Source organism: Triturus cristatus, chromosome 6 (genome assembly GCF_964204655.1).
Source record: "Triturus cristatus chromosome 6, aTriCri1.1, whole genome shotgun sequence".
In the NCBI taxonomy this organism is placed as follows: domain Eukaryota; kingdom Metazoa; phylum Chordata; class Amphibia; order Caudata; family Salamandridae; genus Triturus; species Triturus cristatus.
This window is the reverse complement of record NC_140589.1, coordinates 1,191,008,913-1,191,031,945: the sequence shown is the minus strand read 5'-3', so window position 1 is coordinate 1,191,031,945 and position 23,033 is coordinate 1,191,008,913. Positions and strand designations below refer to the sequence as shown.

Sequence of the window (23,033 nt, the reverse complement as noted above, 5' to 3'; positions counted from 1 at the left end):
GTGAAGATGCGACATATTGTTGTAAATATGTTGCATCCCTGTGCTTTGAAAGTGACTCAATGCAGTGCAGCCAAATGGCTTGCAGCACGCACTGAGTCACTTTCCTTCTAAATCTGCCCCATTGAGTTTTGATACAGTGTAAAAGCGCTCTTTATTATCTAAACACAAACAGGGCTATTGAAAAAAATAACTATACACCTGGGAGTAATTTACACATCCTTTCCAGACAGGAGGACGGCTGGGGTAGGTGTGTGAGAGACCACACCGGACCAAAACCCACAAGAAGGTGTGTACGCTCGTCCCCTAGTCTATGGAGCATCGTTCTCCCCATACCTAGGCTTATATCCAGGAGCGAACCTCACTCTGACATTACAGAGAGCAGGGCCACTTATACCCTGGACGCCCGGATATATATTGTGGGTACTATCCCCTAGTTCATTTTCACAATTCACTTAACCTTTAGTTGGTCCTGAGGAAGCGCTACGGATCCGTTCTGGACCGCCAGGGCGCGAAACATGTCGACCATTTTGACCAATTTTTATGTTATCTGATGGAACATTATTACCGTTAAGGTAACACCTAATCTACGGGTTTTTTAGTGTCTCAAGGGTGCCATTCCCTTTTTGTCTTATTAAAGCTCATTCTACAAGCAACCCTTAGACATTTTTAATTCACCACGTCACATATTGCATCACTTTTTGCCTTTTATTAGGACCCAATTCACACACCCGCATGCACCAAACGGCGTTTTTCTCTTAAAAGATCTCCGGTAAAGTGACCCTACGGGGGACCCGTAGGGCATTGCAGCGCCAGCCCGACGAGGAGCAAAACGCCCAATGATGAAGCATGACATCCTTTGGGGTGTGTGAGGGCAACAAGAGAAATTAAGCTCTGCTTCCCCCTTTCTCGTAATTGGGCCCAATAATAGCCTAGGACACAGGTTTCCAAACTTTTCATGCTGGTGACACACTTTTTTGACATTCCTGCTTTAGTGACACGGTAATGCGAGCGAGCGTAGCGAGTGAGCCGGAATCACCACAGAGGTGTTCGGGGGGGTTTAAAAAATAGTGGGCAAATGGTGCATTTTCAATCAAATTGGAGAAAGCAAGAAGGTTTAATAAAGCAATTGTGAATCTGTTTTTAACAAAGACAGTGACTGGCAAAACAGGGAGTAAGGTTAGGTTTGTGCCTGAAACAAGAATATAATCATGCACACATCGACACATGCCCCAGTGATTTACAGCACAAAAAGGGCACCCCACAGCATATGGAGTGTTGGTTTTGGCAAACGTTTCTTCCTTCTTAAATACTAAAAAGAAACATGTGAATCAAATTAGAATAATTCCCAGTTAAAAAAAACAAGGCAGTACATTAGATCAACTGTCGGTTGGGTTGTGGAGTTTTTGTTTCGCCACGTTATCAAAAGAAAACCTATTTCCTGTATTGGGCCAAATATTAAGTTGCTGGTGAGCTATTATATAATAATCAACTTTAAGCATGTTGGCCTTGTTTGTCATATTCTGTCCTTTTTTTTTTAGGTCCCGTCTAGGCTGCGCAAATGCTGTCTCGAACAGCATGTTTTCAATCTGTGGGCTTCAGCCCGCCCATTGCCTTACCACTTGTTTGCTCCATCGTGCTCTCATATCCGTCGTTCCCGTTAGTCCATAGCATAAAAGCGTCATGCTTCTTCCTGTGTTTGACCCTCCCCCTGAACATGGACCAAGTGCTTGCGTCCTTCCACTACTCCCATTATAGGAGCTACTATTTTCTTTGTCTTTGAGCACTCCACACGAGTGCTGGTGTTTTCACTCACTCCATCTCCTCCCGCCCGCCCCAACCCTGTTGATTCGTTTTCTTTGTAGATCGGCTTTATTATTCACCTCACTCACCGAGCCAGCAAAATGATAAGTGATGTGTACTTACCCCTTTGAGCTCATCCACTTACGCACAGATCAAGAAAATAAATGGCCTTCCTGCTAGTTAGGAGCTTGGGCCTCAGTTTTCTAAATGCACCTGTTTTAACTAGCATATTAATAATTTCCTAAACACCGCTTCATGGTTCGTTGTAAAGGAAATGTACTATGTACCTATCTACTAACTTACACTGCAAAGATCTCTTGCCCTCGCTTTTCAGTATTAGGGCACACAGGTGAACTTCATCATTACTAAAATGAGCAATAGCTGCTACATAGCGTCAAGAGATGCACATGCATCTCTTGGCACTATGTAGTAGACCGGGCACAAGTTGAGGGTAGACTGAGTCTATCCACTCTTTTCACAGGGTGATCGCAGTCTACCCTGCTATGAGATTGGGCCCCACAGAAATATGGTAAACTTGTCTTGGTGCAATTTTTAGACACCGGGACACATTCAACAGTGCCTGCACATTGTTTGCTTTTGTTCCAAGCAGCAATGTACAGACGGGGAAGGGGCTTATCAGATTCCAGCTGGGCCTATAACAAAGGTCGAAGTTAAGGGGCCATCAGGTCTCCTTTTCTTGGAGTATCCAGGCTGGGAGCTATCAGGAGCCTCACATCTAAATGAAATGGAGGAGAAACAAAGGCACATAGCTTATCACATCACATCACACAAGAGGCAGGCATGCTTTTGACTTTGTTCAGTCCTTTTATATAAGAGATATGCATGTGTGTAGGAATGTCAGATTTGTTAGTCTGTCCCAGTATTTACACAAACAATTTAAATGCCACTATTTTGTTTTGTTTCTTTTACAGCGCTATAGTGCTACTAATCCCATTGTAGTGTCAGAGTGCTTTATACATACACATTATACATTGACAATAAATGATGTGTGTAAATCAAGGGAATGTTACATAAGATGGGGAGAGTTACAAGGTGTAGGAGCCACATGTCCTTCTTGGCTCACTGTGCTATATTAGAAGAATTACAATGTATGAACTGCAAGTAACAAAAGGATCTCTGTGTTCAAAGCGCTAACTCACTTGCCCATTTACATACAATAAAAATCTGTCATCTGCGCGTTACATAATGTGCTTTCCAGGAGACCTATTAACCCTCAATGCTACTTTGATCCAAAACTTGGACTAGACAAAACACAAACCTCTCCAGCAAATAGTTATTTTACCATTATTATTATTCCCTGAGCTTTACTGAGCACACAAAGATCTCTGCCACAGGTGCCTTAACCCCATGATATTTTAAAATACAGACTTTGCAACCAGTTGAGTAGAACAGATTTACTGCCGCATTTCTCCTTGTTGCCAGTTTCTTTGTGGCAGGATTTAAAAAAATAAATACATGTTAAGGCCCTGATTTTGCATCGGGGTTGCATAATTTTTTTGCACAACCCCGAAGCAAAATTTAATTTGTTAAATATTGTAATGAGCTCAAATGTACTTACGATAGACCTGCTAAACAAACATATAACTTTCATGTTTGGTTTCTTGTGCTACTGGCAGTGACTAATATTGATTTTTAGTTTTTGTTTTCAGCGGCAGTCATTAAAGCTGTGAGATAATTGAGAGGATTTGTTAAATAATTGATAGTTGCCCCCCTATTGACCTCTTCCTCGGATTCCCTCACTGCCACACTCCACAAGTGCCCCTGATCTCCCCATAGCCCCTCCCCCTTGTGACCTCCTCCTCGGATTCCCTCACTGTCACCCTCCACCAGTGCCCCTCATCTCTCTGTAGCCCCTCCCCCTCATGACCTCCTCCTCAGACTCCCTCTCTACCACCCTCCACCAGTGCTCCTCGTCTCTCCCTAGCTCCCCCCCTCCACCCCATGACCTCTTCCTCGGATTCCCTCACTGCCGCCCTCCAACAGTGCCCCTCATTGCTCCATAGCCCCTCCCACCACCACCTCCTCCTCAGATTCCCTCGCTGCCACCCTCCAACAGTGCCCCTCATCTTTACGTAGCCCCTCTCTCATATGCATTTCATTTGTTGTACAGCGCTACTCATGTCAGTGTAGTGTGTGTCAGTACTTTACACCACGCACACATTATACAGAGACAATGAGTCATACAAGTATGTAAATCAGTCTACAGGGAATGTCACATAAGCCAATGAGGATTACAAGGTGTATGAATCACGTCATACATACTGGTGGGCAATATATTTTAAGAGGGTTTGGTGTGGGGAAACAACTTTAGGATTTAAAGAGTATTACATGGGGGTCAGCTTTACTGATAAAAATGTATATCTGCCCAAACATACTCATTTCAGCAACATTAGAATAATGAAAGACTGAGGAAGTTCTAACTATATCACAAAACAAAAATAAGCGAAGTTCTAACTACACCATTCATGTTTGTATGCAGCTCTTTGGTGACAGTTCATTGGTCACTGTCCTATGTTAGGATTGTAACTTCTGAACTGCAAGTAGCACAAGGATCTCTGTGACAAAGGCAGTAACCCACTGAGCTTCCACATAAAATACAGTTGATCTGCATTTAAAAACTACGGACAGACAAACGATTGCCCTCCAGCAGGATCATTAATCACCAGCGTTATCTGGGCATGTTGTGTTGTCTTATTTTATCCTGCATCGGTCATGAAAATGATAAAAAAATTGTTTAAATGAAGCACGCACAAAGTATGCGTCCTGCTGGTCCTGTGCACATTTTAAATCGAAAAACAAATAGTGACAAATTCTCCTACCTACTTTATTAGTCAAACTGTGTCACAGCCTGGTGTGATAAACTGCTGCAGGGGTCGGGAAAGGTGACAGGAATAAACAAACTTCTTTTCTCCTGCACTGCATAGAAAAGGAAATATCCACGCAGCAGGACAGTCGGCAAAGGTTACCGGTGACAAACAAAGGATTTGTCCCTTTCACCATGTGGAGATGGAGGGGTGAAAAAAAAAAACAAAGCCTCGTTAATGGTCTTGTAAAGACCTGTGAAGTACCCGGGTGCGGCTGCGATAATCTCAAAGCTGTCTGTGTGTGTGGGAAGCTGTCTCAGCCTGGGCGCGCGCACACACAGACAGCTCTTTGAGCTCAATTCCGTTGCGCCCCTGCCTTCAAGCCCTCACTGCGAGGGCCAAGGCTCCTGTTGCGCGACACACCCACGAAGGTCAGGCGACACAGTAATGTGTCGCGACACATACTTTGGAAAGCTCTGGCCTAGGACTTTATCTCCCTAAAACCCTTTTGGGTTTTTCTTTATTCCCTCCTTTTTTTGGAACAGTGTCTCCCCCTTTTGATTAATATAGTAATTTACACATGCCATTTACTGTTATATTTTTGAATGACTTTGCTACTTTTGGTAATTTACAAGTTTGAGTATAAAATTACTCAAGTGTAGACTTGCACATCTCCACCCCCTGAAAAAATGGATGGGGCCAAATTTACAAGTGTAAGTTACTACTACCATAAATAGAAACTAATAAGTTCCGCACAACACATGGTAAACTGCTGATATTGCAACACTGTTCCATAGAACATAATAGAGGTAACAACTTAAAATAAAACCACATAGGAAATGAGGTTGAAGTAAATTACATCAATTAAAACAGTTAAACAAACAAATAAATATATATTAATTTTAAACAAATCTAACTTACTACATATTTATTAATTAAAATATTTTAATGAACTTTTTGAATTTAAAAACAAATGTGCCTTATTTGTATTAAAATATAATTAAAATACTTTAAATAGTATTAATGCATAATCATTTATTTTTACTTTAGGTGAGAATTCAGTTTTTGTAATGTAACTGCATAAAAATATTTTTATTTAATTTAATATGTTTTTAAATTAAAGTTAATTCAAAATGTACTTAGTGGTGCCATAGCATATTTTATGTTTCCTCTACATTTATGTTTTGTTCTTAACTTCCTGAATGATTAGGAAATGTGTGCAACCACCATGTTACTGTGTGAAAATATAGTACAAACAAAATAGATTTCCAATAGGAAAAGGTGCAAGCCTGAATTTTCTCCACTAGATGGATCATGTGGGTAGTTGGAGAGTAGCAGTCAGAACCTATCTGCTACACAAGGACACACCTGTGTGGCTATGTAGCCCACAAAATCCAAATACCCAGCACTTTGGTCTGTAAAGCAACACCACGGCAGTGAGGGCAGAAAGGGAGTCAGCCCAGTACAGAATCGTCACACAGGCAAATAACAGGAGAACTACAGAAAGGCCACCAGGGGCCAGAGAATGACGAAGGAAGCAGGTGAGGAGACAGAGGACACAGTGCAGCCAATCACTTGATGGAAGGACACACCGTTTTGAATGTCTGTAAGTTCCACATATAGGCTCACCAGCGGCAGCTCCTCCGTTAAGGGGGAGAAGCATCGCCCCACTGCTCTCGCAGCAGTAAAAAGATGAAAAATATAATATTAACACACGTTATCATTTTATTTTTCCTCACTTATGTAAGCCAAGTCTAGAGTGGGGCAGGCCGGGCCATCGTGTTCAACAGCTTCAGCAAGCAATAGGAGAAGTGGCACTGTTGCAAGGGCACATGTCGATTTGGCCAACCGTCTTAGGACGCCCAAACTGATAGGCGCACTTAGATATCTCAACCCAAGCTGTGCTGTACAGCCAGGTGGAGAACAGGCACAGGGTTGTAATCCCTTAGTGAACGCCAAACTATGGTGCTCTGACCAATCCCATTGCTGCTCTTATGCTAGGTAATGCCAGCATGAGAGCAGACTCTGGATTGACGTCGGGGAGCCTGCGGACTGCAAAAGTCAAGAAGCAGAGCCACAGAAGAGCACTAAGGCAGAAGATGGCAGGTACGCACTATTTTTAATATTCGTCTCTCCCGCCCTGCCCTGTGCTGCCTTACCACTTTAATGCCACAGCAAACGCCATTGCGAATCCCTATCTTTTTTCAAGAAAACATACTGCCACTTGTTTAGGTTTCTCTAATATGGAACAGCCAAGAGCAGGTGGTTGAAAAATAATTAATGGAAAAGAGCCAGGATTCTTTTTTAACATGGCAATTACTCCTCTGTTTGTTTTTAAAAAAATCATTCTAAAATGACCCAGCCAGCTCTCAAATATATTACAATTTTTTTGTGTGTTTGCTGTTTTAGGTTTATGTTTCAGAAGGGAGAAAATACTGAATTGTACTGCTTTTCATGTTATTTTTAGCAGCGTGGACTTAAAAAACACAGTTCATGCTAGCAAAAACCAAACTGGTGGCAACCATATCCATAGGAGTCCCACATGGTAGAACACAATGGACTTCAGTCACAAAAGTAATCTTACACTTTTGTGTAAGTTTATGATTGTTTGCTATTCAGTATTTTTGAAGTAGTATCGTTATGACTGCGGAGTATCCATACATAAAAAGATAGGTATTTCCTATCTTTTTATGACTCCACAGTCATGAAGATGCTACTAGCAAAATACCTGTGTAAACAGCAAAAAATCATAAACCTGCACAAAAGGGTAAGATTCCCTTTGAAAATCAAGCTCAAATTTCACAAACAACATTTTCTGTATGTATGTGTGTAACTGGCTAACCTATTAAGCTCTAACCTATCCACAAAACAATATATCACTAAACAAGTTGGGAAAATACATAGAGTGCATGGACAATGATTGTAAGGCAAAAGAGTACGAGGAGCAAAGATCGGAGAGTGCGATGTGGAGGGGGCATTATATAAATTAAACTAGGTGGAAGGGGGGGTTTTAATTTCCATCGGTAGGGTAGAAGATTGGATTTGTTTGGCTGAGGCGGTGCCAAATGAGCAGGGAAAGCTCGATGAACTAGGATGAAGTGAAGGCACTTGCTAAAGGGAATAAGGTTTAATGAAAAAGGTAAAGGTGAGAGGTGGGTTTACCAAGTGGAAAGGTAGAGGATGAGTGTAATTTGGCTGCAGTTGTCTCAAGAGTTAAAGGGAGAAGGTGATGGACAATATGGGTTTACAAGGTGGAAGATAGGGGGTGAGTAGTTTTTCTACATTGGTAACTAGGGTGTGGGTAAGGTTGCAGGCAAAGAGTTGTCATCCAATGTGTTTGTTAGACCTGCCATATTTTGTGTCTTTTTGCTTTCTGATCTCCTGGCTTTGACTCCATTTTTCTGGTTTAGTGTCTCTGCGCACATTCTCACTGCTGTTCAGAGTTAAAGTGCAAGTGCTCCTATTGTAAATTGTATTATGGTTTGGTGTTTCCATGAATGGTGTATTTGGTTTACCAGTAAGTCCCTAGTAAAGTGCACTGAGAGTGCCAGAGCCTGTAAATTAAATGCTGTTAGTGGGACAGTAGCACTGATTGTGCCACCCACAGGAACAGCCTCTCAAAGGGTTCTCAGACCTTCCCCTGCAGTGTCTGCGCTCAGTTGTTACTACCATCACAACTTGGCAAGTGCACCTACCTGCCAAGCCCTTACCTTCCCTTTTATAACATGTGAGTCACCCGTAAGGTAGGGCTAAGTTACCCCTATGGGCAGGGTGCAGAGTCATTGAAAGGTAGGACATGTCCTGGTGTGTGTGACATGTCCTGATAGTGAACTACAGAGTATTTTGTTTTTCACTGTTGAAAGGCCATCTGTCCCATGAGATAGAATGGGAAATACTTGGTAACATTTTACAAGTGTATCTTCCCATTGGGACATGATAGAGGAATGGAGTTGAGTATGCCTGAACTCAGAATGTAGAAATGCATCTTTAAGTAACGATGATTTTTATGTTCTGTTTTTGAAAATATCCCTTTTAGAAAGTAGGCATTTCCTTGAATAGTCATCCTGTGTACCTCTGCTGGGTTGTGGTATTGGCTGTCTGGCTTTGGAGTGACAGGGGCTAGAGATGTGCAAGCTGGTCGAGGTGTATCCTGCCTTTCCTGGATGAGTCAGGGCTGGGCTGAATAGACCTGGGCTGCATTTAGAGTAGTGGGAGGAGATTTTCTTTCACCTGAATGGGCCTGGTCTGCCTTGGACAATGCTGTCCCCACCTCCTGCTGAGAAGCTATGCCAGTGAGGACCAAATTGGTTTGGACTGAACACAGACATTCTCTGCACAAAAGAACAAAGAGAAATTCAGAATAAATATTGGGGCCCAGACCCCAGAGCTTTAGAACTCGCTGGAATGATGGAACCTGCCAAGAAGAAGGGCTGGAAGAACTGCCAGGAGGAGTACTGCCCCTCTCTGTGTTGTTTCTTTGTTGAATTGGCCTGCAGTCACAGCCTCTGCCTTGGACTGGATTGATCTTTGCTGAGTATCTCCAAGGGCTTGAAATAGAGCTTGCCTCCTGTTCACGAAGTCTCAGGGACAGCAAAGACTTCACTTACCTCTGGAACCATGGGTTTTAAGTTGCCACAGAGGAAAAAAGCAGCCAACACCGCTGCTGGCTCCGTGTCCTGAAGGCGCTGCAGAGGGCACAGCCGAACTGCGCACCACAACCCTAGTCTCACCAATGACGACTGCCGCCGCCACTGAGCCGCTGCTTGTACCCCGACCTGTGGGCACTGCACTTCGCAGAGCATCGCTTCACTCCTCCGCCCTGGTCTCACAGACGACACTGCCCCCTGACCTCGACACCTGTGACCGCTCAGGAGTCTCACAACGCACCACCATGTCCCACACCGCAGTCTGGGCCGACCAACACCAGCTACCATGAACTGGCCCTGTTGCTTGCACCATGACCTGTCAGCATTGCAATGAGCATCGCCTCACTCCTCACAGCAGCCCTGATCTCATCGATGCTGCTGGATGATCGTCACCAAGCCACTGCCTGCACCACGACTTGAAGGTACCGCACACCGCTACGCTTCACATCGCAACCACGACGGTTGCCATGACCAGCCTGCACTGATGTGGTCGGCCAGAACCAAAGGTACTGTTTACGAGTCGACTGACACTGATGCTGGCCCGCACCGACACAGTCATCTGGAACTGTTGGAGACTGTTGTTTTCGGCACCGCAGTAGCCCCAGACAGCTACCGGCTTCAAGACACTGCTTTTTTAAGGCATACTTGCAAAGTGGCTATTAGATTTTGTCTTGCTCTTCTCTTACATCTTATGAAGCCTCGCACTGCTGCTGATACCTGTCTTGAATAGTGCTATGATTATCTTGAGCACTAGATATGGGTGGAGTGCTGGAGGTGCCTGCCTTGAAGCTGATGATGCATGAGAGAAGGTAATATGGGATAATAGATGGAATTTGGGAAATTCTTTGAAAATTGAGTTAATACTATTTCATTTCCAAATATTTTTTATGAGACCTGCTGATATTTTAAGATGCTATTCAGTGGTGTTAGTTAAGGTTTGTAATGATGCTGAGAAGGGCAGATGAGACAGAATAGCAGACTGAACAGAGATTCTAAAGTCGGCTTCAAACAGTAAGGATTTTAGTACGGCAGTCCAGCTAATGCCCAACCTCCTTTGTTATTTGCCTGATATGAATCCTAAGGCTGAGGTTCGTATCGATGCAAGAGCTTGGCACTGTCAGCAAGATGGAGTGTAAAAACACAAAGTTTTACCTAGGCAAGCAGTTCCTAACCATGCTTGTTGTTGGTAAGGGGCAGGAATTCTATCTTGATGAGGTTCTTCCAGTGTTAGAACAAGGGTATCCAGGGGTGGATAGTCGCAACATAGTTCTTCTGCTGGTCCAGGTTGCTGGCAGATGAAACCTTCATTTAAAATCAGCTACATCTTAGGGAACATTTGATCTTCGTATCCGTTAAAAAAACCTGACAAGAGAAGAAAGTTTTGGGAGATACCACATTTTAGACGACTGGGAGTAGACTAGGAGAAATTAATCTGGTCTGGAAAAACTCATCTGGACATTAGTTGAACTTTTTTAGACTGGAAAAAGTAATAGGATATGTACCAACTTAAACAGACAGTGTACCACTATTCAGCATTTCTTGTGAAATTACTCGATAGCTGTAATATGTAATTACTCATTTATAAGAACAAAAACATTTCAACAGCATTTCTAAAATACAGCCAACAAGAAAATATATCTCAGCACCATTGTCTTCTCTTGTAAATTGAACAAGAGTAAAATACACTGTGTCATATGGACCTAAAAGTATCTATTTTACAAATGTTTCTGTTTTTCAGACAGATACTTGTAATATTGGTTGCTAAACAATTTCATATTGCTCAGAATTATGCCAAACAAATACAAATCCTTCAATATGCAACCAACATTGAATCAGATCAAACCAAGAAATTAGGCAATCCATGTTGATATTTGCAAATTAAAGGTCCTCCCACTTCAATCTGGCTTTTGGCCTGTGCTCACCATTGAAACTGTTCTTATAGTTTTGACAAATCATCAACCACTCTCGAGTCACAATACTTTCTTCTCTACTGAAGCTCTGACACGAGGAACTACCCTATACCTTTTTCAATCCCCCTTTCTATTGATCCTTCCGGTATGGCACTGTCTGAGTTTTGCATTTATCTTTGGAATCAACCATACTTCTTGGGAGAATTCATCCTGTTCCTCTTACCCACTTCAGTTTAGCCTCCCACAGTCAGAGGAGCCCTAGGGCTTCCCTTTATTTCGTCTACGCTGATGACTCCTCTATTTATCCATTTCTGTTCCTTCAGCGCTGAACTGCATGGCAAGATGTGCAAATGCCTATCTTGCAGCGACTCCTGGATTACTTCCTGTTTCCTATTTCTTAAATTTCAGTCATACAAAAGCAGAATTTTTCTACTTTGCTGCCTATTTTCCCACTGCCATTCACCTCTATGTCCATTGCTCATCTATGTGCTCACAAAGCTCTTCCCTATCCACGTGCCATTTTATTGTCCGATTCACGAAAATTTACAGGAATTCATAAACATTCCTAAGATTATGACTGGGAATATGTTCCAGGTGCAGACTACCAGGTGTAAAGCTGGGAAGGTCATATGATCTTTCTAGCAGGGTGCTATATGAGGTTCTCGATAATTGAGCACTCCGCACAAGGGAAATAAGTTCCCATCTGCTAAAGCGCATTTTTCGACGCATGGAAAACATTTTGTTTCATAGATAAAGCCCTTCCTCCAAACCTCAAGCAAAATATGGGATTGATCCATTCTCATTCCCACCCTAGAAGGATATTTATGCCAGACCTGTGCTGCAGTACATTTCTGAACCTTTCCAGGATTGAAATGAGATGAATCAGACACTGGGAATGGCCACAAATGGAAGAGGCAAGGTGGCGTCTGCTGATGCGGACGTGTGAGCGGGCTGCTCCCAGGTGCTCAAACCCCCACATTAGACGGAGACGAAGGGAAACGAGGAAATAACTCACCTGCACGGTATTCTGATGGTCACGTCCGCAGCAATTTCGGCGAGGCTATGCCGCCTGCATCGTTGCTGCTGGTGGAGTTACGCCCAGAGCTGCCGCTGGTCTTCTACGTCGGTGTCTACATGCTACGGCGGCCACAGAGGGCTGGATAGGGTCGCGCTAGCAATGCCTCCCAACGCAGCGAGAGGGATGACTCGCCCTCATGTGGACAATGCCGGTACTGCACCAAAGAATGCTGCGAGCACAGTGAGCGGCTCTAAAACGCCGAACAAGGATCCTGTGGCAAATGAGGAAAACCGACGGAGAATGCAGGTAAGCGCACCATACCGCTACTATTTTCTTTTTTTTTTAAATTCTTTTTATTATTTTCTCAGTAAATAGTGCACATTTAATAGATAATACATGCAATTAAACATTAGTACAACATAAACCTTTTATACTTTTTATACAAAGTATAATCCAACTAAACAAATCAAAACCGAGTAATGATTTAAATACTACCGACTTACCCTATCCCCTCTCTCCACCTCGCTAACGGCTCCCAAATTCTTTTACCCAGAGCCTTCCCTGCTCTACCCTTTTTTGCGTATATAGGTTTTTCCAGATTAAATGTCGCAATGAGATTTGCTAACCATACTTGCATTGATGGAGGAGTTTTGTCTAACCAAGCCCTAGCTATGATTAATCTGAATACTGCCATTGTCATAAAGACAAACTCCTTAACATCATTACTAATTCCATCATGACCTATTCCAAGCAAAATCCAAGAGGGGGAGAGGGATATCTGTATCCCAAGTGCCCTGTCCAAAAAATCCTCTATATCCCCGAGAAGAGTGTGTAGTTGAGGGCAAGTGGCAAACATATGAACTATATCAGCCTCAGATGTGTTGCAACGAGGGCAGTTTATCCCTGCTCTACCCCCCCATTTGGCGATTCTAGCAGGTGTATGATATAGCGAGAATAAGGTTTTATAATGTTGGGATTGTAGAGGAGCAGAACGTAAGATGTTACAACCCAATTCAAGCGACTCCTGAAAATCCTCAGTTTCTCCTCCAAGTTTCTCAGCCCACTTATGACTGTGTTTGTCCAAATCATCTACTTTAGTTTTAGTTAATAATGCATACGCTGACCTAATAGTATGTAGACCACCATTAATTAATGTCTCCATAAAGTCATTAATCTTATATCCTGCTGTGCCGCCACGCTTATCCCCAAGAAAGCTTCTGACCTGTAAGTATTTAAAAAAATCTTTTCTAGATAAGTCATACTTGTTTACAAGAGCATCGAACTGTACCACCCCCTCAGGGTCTCTTAAATCCCCAATTTGTATAATTCCTTTTTGATTCCATGTGGCCATAACTGAGTCTGAAAAAATTTCAGAGGGAAACAGCTTATTATTATATAATCTGACGTATCTATTAAATCGGCCAAGTCCCATCCGCTTCTGAAAAGCCTTCCAGATATGTATGGCCGCGTTAAGAGTCCTAAACTGCTTCCCTCTTAAATGCCCAAGATCAGTATAATATAAGAAGCAGTTTTCTGTCTCCTGACCTAATAGAATTGCATAGACATCTGTAGATGAGGAAGTACATTTCTGAAGATGTCCCCCTCCTCCGATTAAACCCTGCATATATTGAAGAGCAGATGCTAAATAATATAGTCTGAAATCCGGGGCTCCCCATCCGCCTCTGTCTCTCGGTAGAGTCATAAATCTATAAGCCCTACGAATTTTCCCGTGGCCCCATATAAATTTATTAAAGATGCTTTCCAAAATATTAAACCACTTAGCTTCAAAAATTAACGGAATTGCTCTGAATAGGTAGAGAAACTTTGGTAGAATGCTCATTTTTAGTACGTTGGTACAGCCAACTAGCAAGAGATGTAGGTTATTGATTCTCTCTAAGTCTATTTTTACTTTATCAACCAGAGGGATTATATTTAACTCAACGAGAGTGTCCAAATTTGCAGCTATTACTATACCAAGATATATAGCGGAGAGGGCGACGCTACTATTTTCTGCCGGAAAAGCTAAAGATAAAGGGAAAAATTTGCAATCTCCCCAGGGCATGTCTCCTGCATGCAGGCCCCCTACCTCAGTCCCTTCGGGTGGTGGTCCCAATGCCAACTCAGTGGGTGCCAATGATCCTGGCGTAGCTTTAAAAGGGGATACAAAAGATGACGATACAAGTCTAAAATCCTCATTGTAGGACATAGAATCTGGGTACTATTTCTTGACACTATCGGACCAGTCAAACTTATCAAGTGACGACCTTAAGTCTATACTTATGGCCTCAGCCATGACTGGTGCGCAGGATGACGGAGGTAGTGATTGCAGTAGTATACACCTAGAGGACTCTGGTGATACATTTGATGGTAGTCTGCGAACAGTTAGTAAAAGACAAGATTTGAAAGGTGGTGCTAAACAAACGAACGGTGGCAATGGAAGTAATGTTCTACAGTGGGACTATTCTGGCTCAACTGATTTAAGCACTGAGAATGGCCACAGCCCGGGGACTGCTACTAAATTGGCAACTAATGTATCCGAGGACATATCACTAGCTCTGATCTTTCAAACCATGGTCACCCATAGAGAGGAGGCATGAGTAGAGAATCACAGAGTCCAAGGGTCATGTCATATATTACAGAACTCTGTGAGGAGCATAGCTAAGACCTGTACAGAGTTCACAACGAGATTTAATGAAGCAGAAGAATGAATCTCATGTCTTGAAGACGAATTGGTTGCACAGAAGGCTCTGACTGATTCTCTACGGTCTCTAAAAGATGATATGCAATGGAATCAAGCCGACATAGAAAATCGCACTCGAAGGAACAATCTTAGAGTCTTCCAAGTTCCAGAGGGGGTCGAAGGACAGGACCCTCGTAAATTCATCATTGACTTGTTTACGGAAGCCTTTCCTGAGCTGGGTAAATGGGATTGGGTGAGGGAAGTAGAGCGAGCCCATCGCTTCCCATTCGATCTCCGCCCAAGATCTTGACAAACTGTAGACAGACCCAGAGCGATTTTGATATCCTTTAACAGTTTTCTGGCTCAGGAAGATGTGTATTCGTTGGCACGCCCTGATAAAAAAAGGGCAGGGAAAGGGCTTGAGTTCTTTGTTAGGCCTGACTTTTGTCATCTAACTGTGGAAAGGCGCTGGCATTTACGCCAACTTATCGCACCATTTCAGGCCAAAGTGGCTCAAGACTTTCTATTAAACCCAGCTAAACTCAAAGTTCTTGTTAAAGATCAAACACGATTTTTTTCCTCTGAGGTATTGGACAAAGAGTTTTTACAATCTTTATAAAAGATGTTTAACTTGGGTGGCTGTAGTTAGAATTAATGCCAGGGTCAGAATCAAGATATAGATTTGTAACTGTCGGCTTTCTGTTTTTCTTATGGCTGTTTCTCCTTTTTTCTTCTTTCTATTTATTTTTTGTATTATTTCACCCTATGTGAGATTGGGTAATCTAAATAGGATAATTGGCATTGGCAATATATATATGGTTTAAGAATGTTTTGAATTCTAACTTTTTCTCTATATTGTCATGGAGGGTCCATATGGTGAGGGGTGTTTTGTTCTGTGGGGGTGATCATCTGGGTGGCGGGAGTTTGTCATCACAGGGACCATTGGTCCCAAAGCTTTGTGGAATTGTAGGGGTAGGGTATGGGGGGTGGGTGGGGTTGGGGGGGTCAAAGAGGGTGGGTTGTTAAGGTGGGATATAATAAGGAAAATAACCCACAGTATTGGTAAAATTCTCATTTTAATAGATCTAATGATTTTTTGTAGAGCATTGAGCATTGGTTTGTCCCCTTTTTTTTTTTAATGGCTAGATTTGGACTTCGAATATGCTCCCTAAATGCATGTGGCCTAAATAGCTATAAAAAGAGACAAAGGGTAGCTGCTGAACTTCGAGTGACTCAGTCAGATTTGATTTGTTTACAAGAAACTCATTTACCTTGGGGAAAGCTGAAAATCTTATCAGAAATGGGATTCGTGCAATTAGCGGCCTCTCAACAATCTTCAATGAATCGGGGGGTGGCGGTGTTAGCCATACCCGCTATACAAACTTCGGGACAGGTATTAGCTGATAAGTTGGGGTGATTACTTATTGTGGAATGTATGATAGGGGAGATAAAATTCACGCTTTGTACTGGTTATGGCTCCAATCTTGATGAAGCCATGGTTTTGGAACAACTAAATGGGGAACTTGCACTGTGGCCAACCCCCTTGGTGCTATGTGGGGATTTTAATATTAACTTGATTAATAAGGAACTTCAATCGGGTATACAAAATTACAAGGGAAGGAAACTTAGGGTTTTTATGGCGTTATTTCACTTACTGATGGATCACGGTTTGGTCGATGTATGGGATTATCTCTGCATGCACGATCCTGGCTTTACGTTCTATTCTCAACCCCATCAAAAGCTGGTGCGCCTCGATTATTTTTTTTTTGTATCGCCTGTATTATTTACAGAAGCCAAAATCCGAGTTTTTCCAAGAATTACATCCGATCACGCACCAGTAGTTCTGGACATCCCTGCATTAGGTTTTTGTATAAATCCACAAACCTTTACCTTCAATAGGAAGCTCCTTCTTGATGACACTTTTATAGATCACATCAAGAGCTGGATTAAGGGCTTCCTTCAAAATAATCGGCTTTCAACATCAGTTGGGATTCTGTGGGATACTTTTAAAGCTTGCCTTAGAGGGGAGGTCCTGAGTTACGGATTGTACCAGTAAAAGAAAGCTAAACTCGCAATGCATGAATTGTATGCCAAACTTAAGACTGCGGAAGAAAATCTGGCACAGGGGATTTTGAGTAAGAATAATATTGCTGAATTACAAACTAATGTTGCTAGATGTAAGGCTAACATCAATCTATCCTGGAGCAAGGAAATTGCAGCTAAATATTTGGTATACAAAAAAGAATGTTATGAGTATGGAGAGGCGGTAGGACGCTGCCTGGCCAACAGGCTACGCTCCAATGAAGTTGCTCATAGAATAGCCAGCATGAAGAATGTGTCAGGTGATAAGGTGCTTGATCCTCAAGAAATTCTTAGGGTTTTTTTTATAAATTTTATGAAGATTTATATTTGGATAAAGAGTCAGGGCTGCATATTGGTGACTCTGTGATACAACAGTTAGTGGAACAGAGTGGTCGGGAGGAGGAGGCAGAGATATTTGAGAGCCCTATCACCATAGAGGATTTAGAGCTAGCCATAAACGGTATGGTGAACGGTAAGGCAGCGGGCCTTGATAAGCTCCCTCTGGAGGTTTATAGCGCCTTTTTTCAGGATATTAAAATAGATCTACTGGCCGTCTTGCAAGCAGCCCAAATGGTAAATTCACCACAATCCTGGGACGAGGCCAATATTGTTATCTTTAGGATAAAAGATAAGCCATCGGACCAGCCAGGGTCATATCGCCCAATCTCTTGTCAACTGCAATGGGAAGATCTACGCCAAAATCCTGGCGAATAGGCTGGCAAAAGTAATTTCTCCTTTGGTGTCTCCAAAACAGCATGGATTTATCCCCGGCAGGGGGACCGTGAATCATATTAGCAGAATTGTGACGCTCTTCGATATTGCTCAGGTTGAATCTAGGGACCTAGGGCTGATTTTACTTGATGCCGAGAAGGCGTTCGATCGTGTAGTCTGGGACTTCCTCTGGGGGTTTATGCGGCAGATGGGGTTCGGTCAGGGATTCATCCAGGCTATAAGAGTACTACATCGATTACCCACGGCTAGGATTTGCTCTATGGGTCTTGTATCAGACCCTATAAAAATTGCTCTCCCCTGCTGTTTTCCCTATATATTAATCCTTTTTTAAATAATGTTCGAGAGTAGCACCCAGATCAAACCCTTTCGCATTCTGGAAGATAATTTCCGCGTCTTTGCATATGCTGGCGATATTGCCATCATAACATCGGATCCTGTCACGGCTACTCCTTAAGTAGAACGCTTAGCATGTGAGTTCGGCGCAGTCTCAGGTTATAAGATGAATATATCCAAAACCCAGATCCTGTGTACGAAGCATAATAAGGCTAGCGATCCTAGAGTGGTCAAGGAGGTCACGTATCTGGGAATTAAGATCCGAGAAAGCCTGAAAGATTTGGTTGACATCAATTGGGCAAATATCACTACCAAGGTAAAGCAATCATTAGAAAGATGGGAGTGCTTACAACTGTCCTTGGTGGGCAGAGCCAACATCCTCAAGACGAATATACTCCCTAAGGTGTTGTATTTTTTTAGATCAGTACCCCTGGTGGTATCTCGAGGCCAGCAACAACATCTGCATGCACTTTGTGCTAAATTCTTATGGGCTCCAGGGAAACCTTGGAGGGCTATGCATTTTATGACTCTTACCAGAGAGAGTGGTGGGTGGTCGATTCCTGACTTCACACTCTATTATTATACGTGTTTTTTTATCTAATATGCGGATAATGTTGACTGGAGAAGATGTGAGCAACACTGCCGAGGCTCCCTCAATCTACCAGATGGTGTTAGGTGAAAAAGTCAAGAACTGCCTGTTCAAGAAGTTGGATAGGAGCAATTACAAAAGAAAGTTTTGGGGGCAGCTTTTAAGGTTTGGAGTATGGTACGAAAAAACTTACAAATTCAGGGATTAACTTTTTATACTCCTACCACGGCCCTAGGTATATTACCATCAATACTTCACTATCAAGTGGCAATTAGCTGAGGACGCAATGGTATTACCCAAATCGGGGAATTGTACTAGACTGGGGGGCTCTATGCATCCTTTACAGACCTAGCATATACATTTCTTCTCCATAAGAACCAGTTTTTTAAATTCTTACAAAAACATGATTTTCTGAGTAGACAACCCATAGCGATAGTACCTCTTAAATTAGTGGAAGCTATTAGGTGCCAGGAAAGGATAGGGGTTCTTTATATAATCCTTTTAGCTTCAAGGAGGGATGATCTGGATAAACACAATTGTAAGTGGGCACTAAAAGTGGGAGAACCAAGTGTTTCTATGGAGAAGGCGATTGCTATTGCCGGGGAAATCTGACTGTCAGCAAATCTTAAAGCCCAGTTTTATAAAACCAAATTTAATCTCTATCATACTCCTGTCAAGATGATGAAATGGGGGAGGGGGAATGATGGTAAATGCTTCCGATGTGGTATGGACAACGCTGACAGTCTCCACATTTTCTATGCTTGTGCTAAATTGGTGCCACATATAGAACATATTGAGAAGTTTATGACGGAGATTTAGGGGGTGGCTGTTAAAATATCGGCTTCCATGATGTTGCTAGGGATTGGTGAGGATCTCGAGCAGAGGAGACCCATGTATAAATTACGGTATTTGCTCTTTATTGCCACGGTGGTAGCACAACTGTGTTTAGCGTCTTCTTGGCTTCAGCCCGAAGTGCCGTCTTTTGAAATGTGGCGAGCCCGATTTTATAATATATATTATTTGGAGCATAGCCTGTATTCTGTTAAAGGGTCAAGGAAACGCAAATTAGGTATTTATGTATGGGGTGATGATCGATCATATGAATTGCTGAAGGGGAAAGTGAATGTAATTTAATGTAACGATATTTTGGTATAATTGAATGAAATGAATTGCTTTTATGCCTTGTTATCAGATCTGTATGTATTTATTGATGTTTTGATACTGTGGATAATAATAAATAAAAGAATAAAAAATAGGGAATGGCCACAAATGTACGAATGTGTAGGTGCTCCCAAACTCCCAAAGCAAACATTGCCTTGGAATGCCATGTCTCACCCTTTTACTGATTTTAACGGCTGGAGAGATTTCTGCATTCATGGCAGATATCTCCACATCCGTTGATAGGTTTATGCTTCTCAGGGATTCCATGGTAAATTCCTGGAAAGTGTAAGAAGATTACATTTGATTGTCAATAAATGTTTATGGCCAAATTTAACTTTGCGATTAGGCCCCTTAGTTTCATCTTAAACTGAATCTTTATTTTTCTTAGCACTTGTAGAAAATTGGGTTGGGGTGACCCTGCACAGAGGGCCAGGTCCAACAGCACCTTTCATCTGTTTATGCACCTGGTGGTTTCAGAACTACAATTTCGACCAAATGCTTTCTCATCTTACCATCCAACCACCAAACTTCTTGTTCTTACTCGTGCCTTCCATTTCTTGGACTATTTGTGTTTCTCTATTTATTAGTCTTCCTGCTTGCCCTGTAAAGTAATTTTAAGTATGTTTTTATATACATAGCAAAATTATACCTTGTGATTATTTTGCGAGTAGTAAGTAGTTTATCAATGTAACCTCTGAAGCAGCTGATCCTCAACAGTCGTAAGGTGTGTCTCCTGCAAAAGAATGATATGTACCGCCATGCGTTTCAGAAACATATGTATCTTGTGTCGCCAGGCTGCTGACCCGATGTTCCAAGTAAGCAGCTTAAACTAGTGTGGTACGCAGCCAAAGCCAAATAGTATAAACCGTGGCAGAGCCCCCCTTCCTCTTCTCAAGGGGAGAGGATGTAGCATTACAGCTAGAGATGCCGACTTTGGAGCTGGGGAACCAGGTTTGAGCCTCGGCGTCGGCTCAACATTCTGTGATTCTGGGCAAATCACGTAATCTCCCCGTGCCTGCCAAAAATGAATGTGTCCAAGTGTGACGTAACTAGTGCTCATGTAAAGTGCTCAAATAGCTTCGGGTCTAAATCTGCAAAAGTAGTAAAGTGAATGTACCAGCCCTGGAAACCGAACAAAAGATAAACATATTAAAATCCCATACTCCACAGCAGATCAGCAAAGGCTGGCCACACCAACCAAGGCAGGATATAAAATATCCTAGCCTAGCTGATGAGGGCTGTTAGCCCGAAACCGGTCCCAGGATGCTTGTTTCCAGTCCAGGGAAGACAGTTTGGGCTGGACTGTTCCCATGAGGCACAGGGTCAATACTGATTTGCATATAGCTGTGTCTGAACTGGGGTGGCGAAGTGAGCTAAAGAACAATGATGGATTCAACCCAGATCTGTTACTGGGGGTGAGTGTCTGAAAAGTTTCAGCGCTTCGTCCATCATCTCCTTGTGTTTGCTTAGTTCGACCTAAGTAGGCAGGATATGCCCAGACCTGAGTCCCTTGCTCACTTTGCCACTGGATTCAAGCTAGCCTGGCTGATGAGGGCTGTTAGCACCAAAACTGTCCCAGGATGCTTGTTTCCGGTCCAGGGAAGACATGGCTTGGCAGTTTGGCTGGACTGTTCCCAGTAGGTACAGGGTCAAGACTGATTTGCATATATCTGTGTCTGAATTGGGGTGGCAAAGTGAAATAAAGAACGATGATGGATTCAACCCATATCTGTGACTGGGGGTGAGTGTCTGTAAAGTTTCAGTACTCCGTCCATCATCTCCTTGTGTTTTCTTGGATATAAAATATATGCATTGTGAAACCGTTATCCACTCGTGAGTGCCTAGGGTTGTATGTGGGGGGGCATGTAGACATTTCAGGCAGCGAGCATTAACATTCGCCATGACACAATAACGCCACATCTGAACAGCTGCTACCGCACACATGACTGAAATAGAGTGAGCAGTGCAGAGTCAAACCTCATAGTCACCCGTAGACAACAGTCACAAACCATCCATGGTATGACCAGGTCCCTACAGCAAAACAGTGATAATGCAGAGACGCAGGGGGAAAGCAGCATGCAACAGTAAGGGCCCTCTCATAGCCACATAGCGGAGTCACAAAATCCACTTGGGGTATGGGTACCATGCAAGCCGTTCTACTCCTCCCCCTCCTCTGGTGCCACCTGACTAACATGTGGCTTGAAACTCAAAGTAAGTTCACCGCCATCTGTGGAGTGTCTCGGAGCGTGCTTTGTTCACTGATGGAGGTATCATTGAGGAAGGAAACTGCTAGATGACCCAAGGAACTAGGAGATCATCCATGATGACCCCACTGAGGAAATACGGATTGCAGGAATGGTCGAAGAAGCAACCACACATGACTGGATATCCAGGAAGGAAGCCGACTTTCTGATTAAAAAATCACCCAAAACACCATACTTTTATACCCTCCCTAAAATTAATAAGAATCTAGAATACCCTCCCGGGCGCCCCAGCGTGTCTGGGATCGGCTCCATACTTTAGCCACTCTCAAAATTTGCCAACGCTTTCCTCCGGCCCTTGGTCCAAAAAACGGACACCTATCTAAAAGACAGTAAGGCGGTACTACAACTACTAGAGGATCTTGACTTTGACCCAGACCAACATCTCTTACTGGGGCTCAACGTCGAGAGTCTGTATACTAGCTTACCACATGATGAGACCCTCGAGATCATAGAGGAAGTGCTATACGCCACGACATGGGACTACCAGATACCTTGGATCTTTGGCCTTGACAAAAAAAAAAATCTTTACGCAGGGGTACACTATCTACAGAAACACGGAACCAACATGGGGAGCACCTTTGCCCCCAGCCTGGCTGGTTTATATGTACATCATCTAGAAACCACCAATATATTACATCAAGACAGCCAGTTGCATGACCACATCGTTGTCTGGAAACGGTACATCGATGATGTCCTTGTGATATGGAGAGGCGACACCGACTCTATAGGGACCTTCATGATGTGGCTGAATCAGCAAAACTCTTTCCTGAAATTTACCCATTTACTCATACATCTTCCAGGACCAATCTGGTATTTTTAGATCTAAATATCTATCCTGACAATGCCAGATTGAAAACAACGACCCATTTCAAACCTACTGCAAAAAACTGCCTACTACTGTACAATAGTTTCCACCCACGACACCTGTGGGACAATCTTCCATATAGGCAGTTCCTCCACCTACGAAGGAACTGTTCCGAACTCACAGATTTC

At 42.9% G+C, this 23,033-nt stretch overlaps 1 long non-coding RNA gene across 1 annotated transcript in view; it reads right to left on the bottom strand.

Moving 5' to 3' along the window:
- Positions 1–10,465: 10,465 nt before the first annotated feature.
- Positions 10,466–23,033, bottom strand: part of LOC146821162 (uncharacterized) — a 96,745-nt gene continuing 84,177 nt past the window's right edge. Inside the window, exon 3 of the long non-coding RNA XR_014962668.1 lies at positions 10,466–10,633. This is a non-coding gene — a long non-coding RNA (uncharacterized LOC146821162). The remainder of the gene's footprint in view (positions 10,634–23,033) is intronic.